Genomic DNA, 10052 nt, shown 5'->3' with positions numbered 1-10052 from the left:
ATGAAGTCTCAATTTAGGTTGCCACCACTGATTCTAATCCTTCTTCTTAATTCCTATCATGGATATGGTCATTTTATGTTTTGATCTTACACTATGTTTTGTCGGCCTACTCAGACTTAATTTCAACACTCATCTCAATGTTTTAGTTTTTATGACTATTTTGATATTTAATGTCTCTCCTTGTAGAGTGCAATTTTTTTTATGGTCTAGGCTACCTAATGAAACACAAGATTGATTTAGACTTTTCTACTCTTTCATACACATTCCTGTTTAGAAGACAATAAAAAATTTACTCCCCCCCCCACAAATATATATATATATATATATATATATATATATATATATATATATATATATATATATATATATATATATATATATATATATATATATATAAAATAAAAAATTATGTAAAATTATGATTTTTTTAATATATCTAGTTTTATTATTTTAATTTGGATACTTTTAATAAATTTGATTTAAAAAAAATAAGCTATATATATGTGTGTGTGTGTGTGTATATGCCCCCTCTCAAAATTTCGATAACCTAACATACTAGAAACCACACCAAAGGTCAAACTTGAGAGTAGTTCTCAGAGGGGAAATAACAAGAGTACAAAAATATAGCTTTTCAATCGAGTGTGTGTGCGTGGTAACCATAACATTTAAAAACATAAAACAAGGATCAAAATGAGGTCAAGTAGAAGTGCTAATAAGTGCATATAATAAAATTATAAGATATTAATGAGCTTTATTTGTTCAGGATTTCTTAGTGGAGTAGGCTAACAACCTCCATACACTTCATGCACTTGCCCATATCCTAAAATCGTAACTAAAGTTCCTTCATGCGGAGGAGTAATTCATCCATAATGTCGTTACTTCAAATAAAAAATTTCCCAATAGGTTCTTGATGTGCCAATAAATGTTAAGGTGTGCATGTATTGATTTTTCCTACAACATAAGTTTCCCAAGTCTAGCATCCAACCTAAAACTATAGCCATAAAATATAAGTTTGAAAGGATTTCCTAATTTCCTATTCGAGTAGTGAGCTCTAGAATGAGTTTGAGTATTGTTGTAGTCTCCCTAACCACCAGTGCCCCTCCCAAAGTGAGCTTATTGGTGGGGCATGCTGCCTAATGTAGAAGATTTGTAATATAAAAAAGGGATAAAAGACTTTTGGCCAGACTAGGAAAACTTTTGTTGATTGAGACAAGAAGAATATAGAGAAGACTGATGGGGACTAAAAATCTAGATGCAGATTGTATCACAGGCTTGGGCCAATGCAAGCCAAGAGGAGGATAAGGATCCCTAGGTAGCTAAAATAGAGTAGATGGAAAGCTATCCCAATTTTGATTAAGGAAAGCATCAAGAGGAGAGAGATACAAAATATATGGAGCCATGTGTAGCAAGTGTTGGGCACTAAGATGACTCTTTAAAATTAACTTAATCCTACCTTGATTAATTTTATCAACCTAGGATTAGTCGCTTATTTCAAGGTTATCGGCACAATATATGCAAGAATAGATTCTTAGATTATGAAAGAGTGTAAAATGATTGCTACAGAAAAGTTACATTAAACATTATCCTAATTCAATCATTGTAGAGAAAAATGATGACAACAAATAATTACTCCTACAATTACAATCTTATGAAAGAAGATTGTTTTAATTCATCAACCATTCTATCTATCCCTCAACAAACCCTACGCATAAGGAAGACTAGTAAATCACATGAATGCTTAAAAGTATTACTTCTTAAAGATAACTTACGGAATTCACAAACGCAAATCTTTCATTTATGTAACACAATCCAATCAACAATTTTAGGAAATGCATAACAGAATTGCAACAACTAATGCGAACGTGGAAAAGTAACTAACTAATAATGATACATAACAGACAGTAGAACCTCCAGCGACTGGGCCCACAGTCTCCAGGAGTATTGTCTTAGATAAATTCAATACTGAGGACTAAGGTAAGATCTTGTGCAAATTCATTAACTTCAAAGAGTTTTACACAATGACCTTGAGAAAGTTCAAATTCAAATTGTTGTATGCAATATACAGTGGAAAAATAATAATAAAAAAGCTCCATTGTCTTTTCACTTGTTGTCTTATATATTACATTAATAACTGAATATGGATTTATCCTAAGAATCGACAGATTCTCAAGATTTCTCTTTTAACCATAAGATCCTCGAATAGTAATGATCGGTTTCCTTTGACTTCATTCTTCGATCATGCTCAGGCGTTGAGCTGTAATTTTCCACAAATAAGGCATCGAATGATCCAAAATCTTGCTCCAATATCTCAAGGGAACAACAATCATTCGATTGGACTGATCTGCATAACAATTTACTCAAATTATAACCTTTTCGATATCTAAAAGACTCAAACTAACTATACTATCTTCAACTCACTTTCATTATCCTTTTTCTCTTAAATCATTACAAATTAAAGGCAAACTTCTTAAAAACATAATGTTTATTTAAGGAAATAGGGAGAAGAATTATACCATTTTCATGGCCCAACATTCCCCACAGCTTACCTTATTGCATGTCCTCATGCAAAAAGATGATTAACATGTAGCAAGGTCAACGAATAAGTTGGGTAAGAATGTTCACCATACTTTCGAAATCCATTCTTATTTTGAAGAACCTTGAAAGCTTCATTTTCTCCTCTTTTAGAAAGTTCATATTCAACATTGTAACCATCTGGAGGATACTAGATAACAGGGCATCTGTACTGACACCCAATCCAAGTGGGTCCTTCAGATAGAACCATACGACTATAACATTGCATTCGATTGGTTGCTACCTGAAAATTTATGTAATTAAAAGGCTCTCTGTTCTTGATCTCATTAGGAGATGCCTTCCATCGATGTTGTGCTGCCCACAGGGCCTCCTCTTTAATGTATTTGAAATACTCCAGACCTACTATAAGAACATCTTTATGTATGGGGGATAAAGAAGAAACAACCCCAAGTTGTTCCATGAACCTTTTATGCTTTATAAAAGTTCGGAGTGGACTGTTAGATTCCCCTTTGACCCAAAGGTCGAAAACATTCTCTCTTCTTTGGAATATTCTATAGGCCTTATACCATTTGATTTGATTCCTAGCAAAGGATATGAAAGCTTGGAATTGCACATCCCCAATAAAAAGACTAGGGTTCTCATTCCTCTGTTCTTCCAATTTCACATAAGAAATATATGACATTATCCTTCTACTCTCAAAAACACTTAATAAAATCAGAAACAGTAGTGAACTCAAAAGGTTGGCTAGACCGTATGGCTCATACTTTCAGTAATAAATATCGTTCAAGTAGAAACAGGGCATAATTTTTAGCTGGAGATCTACAAGACAATGCATCAGAGTACACAGAGCATATTTCCTTGGTTTGTTCCAAAGCTTTTTGGAGCTGCCCTCGTAATTTCTCTGTTTTCTTTTTCTCCATTCTAAGTTCGGCATGGGTTTTGTCTTCAGTAACGGCCAGTGCTTTGTACTTTTGTAGAAACTCTTGGTGTTCTGCCTGAGGTATTACTTGCTCTCGGTATTGTGTCAAAAATTGTTTATGCCTTTCCAATTCCCTGTTTAATACTTGGATAGTGGTATCCTTGATCAAGGGAGAATAGGGAAGCACTACTTCAATTTGTGTAGCCCTGTTAATAGTCATCAATAGGTATGTCTGGCTTGTTTCTTCCAATGTAACCACATAAGGGTTGATATCTATTTGAATTCCCACAGAATTAGTGGGAATATCCTCAGCTGGAATTTCTGCATGGTTAATGGGAATTCCTTCAGTATGAATTTCTACATGATTAATGGGAGTTCCCTCAGTTTGAGTTTCTGCATGATTCATGGGAGTTCCCTCACTTTGGACTCCAATTGTCACAATTTGTATTTTCTTTCTACAACATCCTCTAGAGTTTCTAAGCCATTTTCTGAGTTGTTCCATCCTTTTTCTCAGTTTTTTATTTTCTTTCTTTAATAGCTTGATTCTCTGCCTATTCCTTTCTTTCAATCCTTCAATAGGTTCTAAAATTGGTGTTGTAGATAAATATGGAGCAATAGTGACATTTTCGTTAACAAGAGGTACTTCAAATTTTTCAGAATTTTCATCAATCAAAACTGTAGCAATTGAGTTATCTTCATAATTCTGATTATCAGGGGTCAATGGAATGGTCCCTTCTCTAGAAAAGTTTGGTTCTTTCATAGGTTCGACCATTTTTTTCTAAATGTTCCTGGCTATGCATGCTTGGTGATTATGGCATGATCTGAATTGGATCCATGAAGAAGTATCAGAGAACCATGACTGTATCAGATTGGGACAAAACTTCGAATTCTAAGAGCATAGAGCGATCAGAAAGACCTCTGAACAGTGGCAGTTGGCAGCCAGTGTGGAACGACGAGGACCTCGGTCAAAGCGCGCTGACCGAGGCCCATGGAGATTGCGTAGGAGGCGAAACTAGCCCCTGGGAAGCCCAGATCGGGAAAAGGAGGAAGTTTTTGATGCACGATTAGCACTAATCGTGCATCGCTGGGAAAAACCCCTCAAGAAGGAGAGGCCTCGAGCGCTTGGTCGCATGGGAGCTGGGAAAACTGTGGGGAAAAGGCAAAAAGCTAAAGGCAGGACCCACGCTCCAAAACCGGCGGTATTTATCGGGGGCACCCTTGGGCGGTAAGCAGATTTGGCAAAAAAGGAGCGATTCCACTCAGCGCCTGACGCGTGGCAAGCGGAGGAGAGAGAAAACTGCCACTCATCGCGCGCTAACGGTCGAGCAAGTCAACTGTGAAATGAGCGAATGGCGTCGGATCTGGGGGCTCCAGATCTAACGGCTGAGATCACGCCCGATGGGAAAGCCAGATTCGACAAAGGATTAAGCCGCGATCTACAAGAATTTGAGGTCCGATTTGACCACCAAGGTGGCAAATGACTCATTCCACGATGTAACTGAAGAATCAAACCGACGAGGAAAAAGCTGGCATAGTCCGTAGGAGGACAAGTGGCCACTCCCTGTGAGCCTGATGATGATGCCGAGACATGGAACTCCAAGCGAAGCCGCAACAGGGAAACGGAGGTGGAAGGGGAATCGAATATCCATGAGATCGAATGGCTTAAAGCCATGAACAGACAAAGCAGAAGACACCGAACACCGAAGGCAAAGAAAAGGAAGAAGACAAAGAAAACGAAGAAAAGATAGTGAAGCAAAAAGCAGAAAGAAGACAGCGGGCCGAGCTAACCAAAGGCAGCGTCAAGCACCAGAGAGCTTGAGAGTTTCAAGCCATCCCTGAAAGGATCTATCAGGACTAAGCACCACACTGGGTTCCTTCCATTAAAGGCCAGAAAGGTCAAGAGCCGGTAAGGAAAAGAGTCTGTGCACTCTAGTGGCTTGGGGAATCCAAGAAACACCATGCCAAGAAATTCTGTTTTAGGAGACTCATATTGAGCTCCTTCATTGTAATTCTCTGCTTTAAGACACAATAAAAGAAGGCCACCAATGAAAGCTAGACCGGAGACGTAGCCCTGGAGGATAGGGTGATTGCCTTATTAACTTGTTGTGTTCTTGTATTAGCTTACTGTGTTTCTCTGCTGTTTTCCTTTTTCTAGTGTCTGTGTATTTGCAATTTGATCGATCTGTTGCCTAAATAACATAGACACACACCAGCACATGAGTCTGTAATAACATCCTTCAAATAATTCTTAACTGAGATCACTCAGAGGGTGATTATCAGATCATGGCAAGATCTCAGTATTATCAGAATTAGGGTTAGAGGCTGCAAAATCAGCAGCTGGTTCAGATGGGTTCTCAAAACAGTCTTCATTTCCTTTAGAAGAAAAGAGGTTTCCCATATTTTCCAATACCTAGGCTATTTCCTCTTCATAAATTCGGGGTGAATTAACTCGCTGCTCCATAAGAGATTCTTGAGACAACTCATTCTTTGACGCATGCTCAACAGACCCTATAGGTTTCTTTTCCCTGGCCAATCTTTTAGACCTTCTACGCTTAGCTGGCAATGAAACTAGGACAGAGGCTACCCTCTTCTCAGCTCTAGTCAAATTCTACAAAACTAGGGTTTGACTATCACTTTCCTCTCTTGGCTGATTGTTTACTAGTTCAGGGGGAGCATTTTCCATGTCTAGCTGAATTTTTTCCATATCAGGCTGAGTATTTTCTTCCTCACACATTTCTTCCATAGACGGTGGGTCATTAGATCCCAAAAAATTGTCCCAACTTAATTGTGATAATGTCAATTCCCTACTGACTATCAATTTGATTAAACAATGGTGACTAACTATAGCACTTGGGTCCTTAGCTCTACCCAATCTACCAGCAACTTCATGTAAAAGGAAATTTAGAAAGAAAGGCATGTTTAAGACTATTTTCTGTTTTAAAGCTACCAATAGTTTGAGATGGCGTGGTCTTACCACATCATGGTGGTCGTCACATGTAATGTACCTCTGGATTATGTCTGCAAGCTCCTACCATGGTTCTCCAAATGAAGCGAGGTGGAATCCTTTTCCTTTGCGGACCAATTCTTCACCAGGGTCTGTAAACAATTCCATCGCACTTTGGAGTCCGGTATGCTTGTCTATCCATTTCTCTCCTTTTGTGGAGAGACTTGTAACTTCCTCCAGGATCATTTCATTGACTAGTATCTGCTTACCTTTAACCATTGTGACTTCATTACGCAAATTCTGTAAAAATTCTAAAGCCACAACGTTATCAAATCCCTACAATCAGGTGAAATATTCAAGCCAACCCACCCTCTCTAAGATTCTTCAGGCTTTCTCAGTCACCCGTAGTGAAACAAGCTCATTTTGGATGGATTTACCCCCCATTGTTGTTGTTTTGGAAGAGATTGTTGCAAAGGAACTATATTCAAAGTTGTTTCAATCTAGAATTCTTCTAATGGAATGAGAAATATGGCAGAGTAATGTTGTCCAGTGTGCTTTTATGTGACATAACTTGCCATATTGTTAATTGCGCTTAGTCACATCACGCACGTGTTGTGACTTACCCCCTCCCAATTGGAAACAGAGAAGTTATGGAAATTAAATGTTCACACAGAAGCAATCATTATCGCGAAGGGGAATGGTCAAATTGGGTGCAGCCAAATGGAAGAAGTAATTAACTATCATAAATGTGTGGATTGCTGACGTACAGTAATCATTAGGAACTTTTAAAAAGCATAATTATAACGATATACCATGTGTAAAAAGATTTCCTTAATAAATAACCTTTGAAGATCATAAAGGCATATATCAGGCGACATTCCTTTATAAGTAAAATGCATATTATGAAGGTCCGAAAGTTTAGAATTTGTTCATGTCATAGTTAATATACCACCTTTAGTTGTTTTCTAAAGATAAGTGTAGATATTGATGATGGTGATCTCTTTATTAAGAAAAAGGAGGTCTAATGACATAATCATGATAAGGCAATTCAAGATATATTCCAATGCCACAAGCAGAGCCACTGCTGCCAGCAGGCGTCCATAGCCTCGACAGGGTTTCCTTTTTAACCTGTAGATGAGCCAGTGTCCTATGAATGATAGATCATATTATTATTTTGAATGATTTTTCTCAAAAGGTCATTGTTCTGGCATGGTGACCAGATAACAACAATGCCACTCACTGGATCATAACAAAGTGAACAAGTCAGCTTGTGATGAGACCTCTTGTCCTTTTGACACTAGCGTCAAAGGCCATTACCCTGGTTTGGTAGCCATAGTGGGAATGTCACTTATGTTATTGTCCTATGATCGTGGTAGGTCGGCTCGTGATGAGACCCCCTATCCTTTGAGAATGTCTAACTTTAAGTGTCATGTTTTTGAAAACTGATCTGTTTATCATCAAGGGTGGCTCATCATCTCCTTAAGAGTTTAAGGATGGCGAAAGGAAGAAAGAAGATGCCAAATAAAGTATATATCAGTCCTTTGTTGTGTTAACAAAGAATCACCATTCAAAGATGTACACAAAAGATGAAACTACTATGGTGGTGATAGACGATGAACAGTTTATGATTCTTTCAGAAAACTTCGAATATGAAACGAACATTTAAATTGATAGGATGTGTGAGAGGAAAATTTTATTCATAGGATGTTAGATATGTTGGGTTGTGTTATATTATTTCCACGACTAGCCCACGTAGTTAATTGGGGGTTAGAAGGGGGGCGAAGCCCCCCCTTCGTTGCACTGATTGCGTACCGGGTGGGGGTCACAGGGGGTTTGAGGGGTGCAGGTAACCCCACTCTATGGTTTTGTGCATGATTTTTCGCACATGGTTTTGGACGCGATGGTTTTCGTTCCATGGTATTGGATGCTTCGGCATGTATAAATATGTATTGTAGCATTGAGAGGAACATAATGAAAAATCAAGCTGGTAGTCCCGGTTTTGGGATCTAGGGGAAAATCTCTGTGTATATCTGTTTTATGTGTTATGCTCTTGCATTGTTTATTTTCTGTGTTTTAGAATTCATATGCAGGTAATTTTTGTATGGGGTTAAAACCTACATTTGGTATCGGAGTTGTTTTGGCTTCAAGGGGACACCTTTGTTGCTGAGGGGTTTCGCTCGGGCCTGTGGTAGACCCCGTTCAATGGAAGATCTGCGGATCAATTCTGGCGGTGAAAGAAGATGGAGAGCAGTGGAAAGATAGAGATCGAGAAATTTAATGGTCAGAGTTTTGAGTTGTGGAAACTCAAGATGGATGATCTGTTGGTGGATAAAGATCAGTGGATCGTGGTAGATCCGGGTACTAAACCAACTGGAGTGTCTAATGAAGAATGGAAGAAGTTAGATCGGAAGGCAAAGAGCACAATACGATTGTGTGTCTCAGATTCAGTATTGTTGAATGTATCAGGAGCTACTGCGAAGGCTTTGTGGGACAAGTTAGGGACTTTTTACCAATCTAAGTCTCTAGTGAATAAACTGTTCCTATGGAAAACGTTGTATAACCTGAGGATGAAAGATGGAAACTCAGTGATAGAGCAACTGAATGCATTTAATACCGTGGTAAGTCAGTTATCGTCTGTTGATATCAAAATTTCAGATGAAGATAAGTGCATTATCTTATTTTGTTCTCTACTAGATTCGTGGGATAGTCTAGTTATTGCAATAGGTAGCAATGCAACTGCCTTGCAGTTTGATGAAATAGTCTCATCCTTGCTGACGGAGGAGATGAGACGGGAAAATATGGAGAGCCAGAATGGTGATGCCTTGTCTATACGAGGACGGTCCCAGAACATAAACAAAAATATGTCATCAAGTGGGAGATCTAAATCTCCAGGAAAACCTGTAAAGGTGGTGTGCTAGAAATGCGGAAAGGAAGGGCACTACAAAAGGGACTGTAAATCTAAAGCTCCTGACAAAGGAAAGGGATCTGATGATGCTCCTTCTGTAGAGGTGAAAACCACCTCAGATGAAGGTGGGGATGTGTACCTAGCTTCTTCAAGTACACATGTATATCGCGAGGCATGGTTGATTGACTCAGGTGCATCCTTTCACTTCACTCCCCATAGAGAGTGGTTCTGCAAGTATGAGAAATACGATGGTGGTGATGTCTTCTTAGGGGATGATAGGAAGGCTAGAATCGTTGGTCACAGAAAAGTAAAGTTAAAGTTACAAGGTGGAAGGGTTAAAACACTTCTAGGTGTTCTACACATTCCTACATTGGCTAAAAATCTGATTTCTATAAGCAAGTTAGATGATGCAGGTGTAAAAACAATGTTTGAGAAGGATACCTACAAGATGATTCGAGGAGAATTGGTATTGATGCGGGGATTTCGGATTGGAACTCTGTACAAGTTGCAAGGTAGCACTGTTGTTGATGGGTGCAACAGCTCTGTGGTTCCTGAAAGTGGAGCAGAAAATCTAGTGGTCTCTCGAGAGAAGACCATGTTGTGGCATCAAAGGCTTGGACATATTGGAGATAAGGGCCTTTGAATATTTCATGGTAAAGGTATGGTAGAAGGTATGAGTAACAGCTCTCTGGATTTTGATTTCTATGAAAATTGTGTGTAGGGGAAGCAGAATCGGGTGAGTTTCCCCTCTG

The sequence above is a fragment of the Pinus tabuliformis genome, chromosome 1_1 (assembly GCF_031772625.1).
Source record: "Pinus tabuliformis cultivar Carrire ecotype Pingquan chromosome 1_1, CPIR1, whole genome shotgun sequence".
Lineage (NCBI taxonomy): Eukaryota > Viridiplantae > Streptophyta > Pinopsida > Pinales > Pinaceae > Pinus > Pinus tabuliformis.
Note: the sequence above shows the minus strand (reverse complement) of the source record.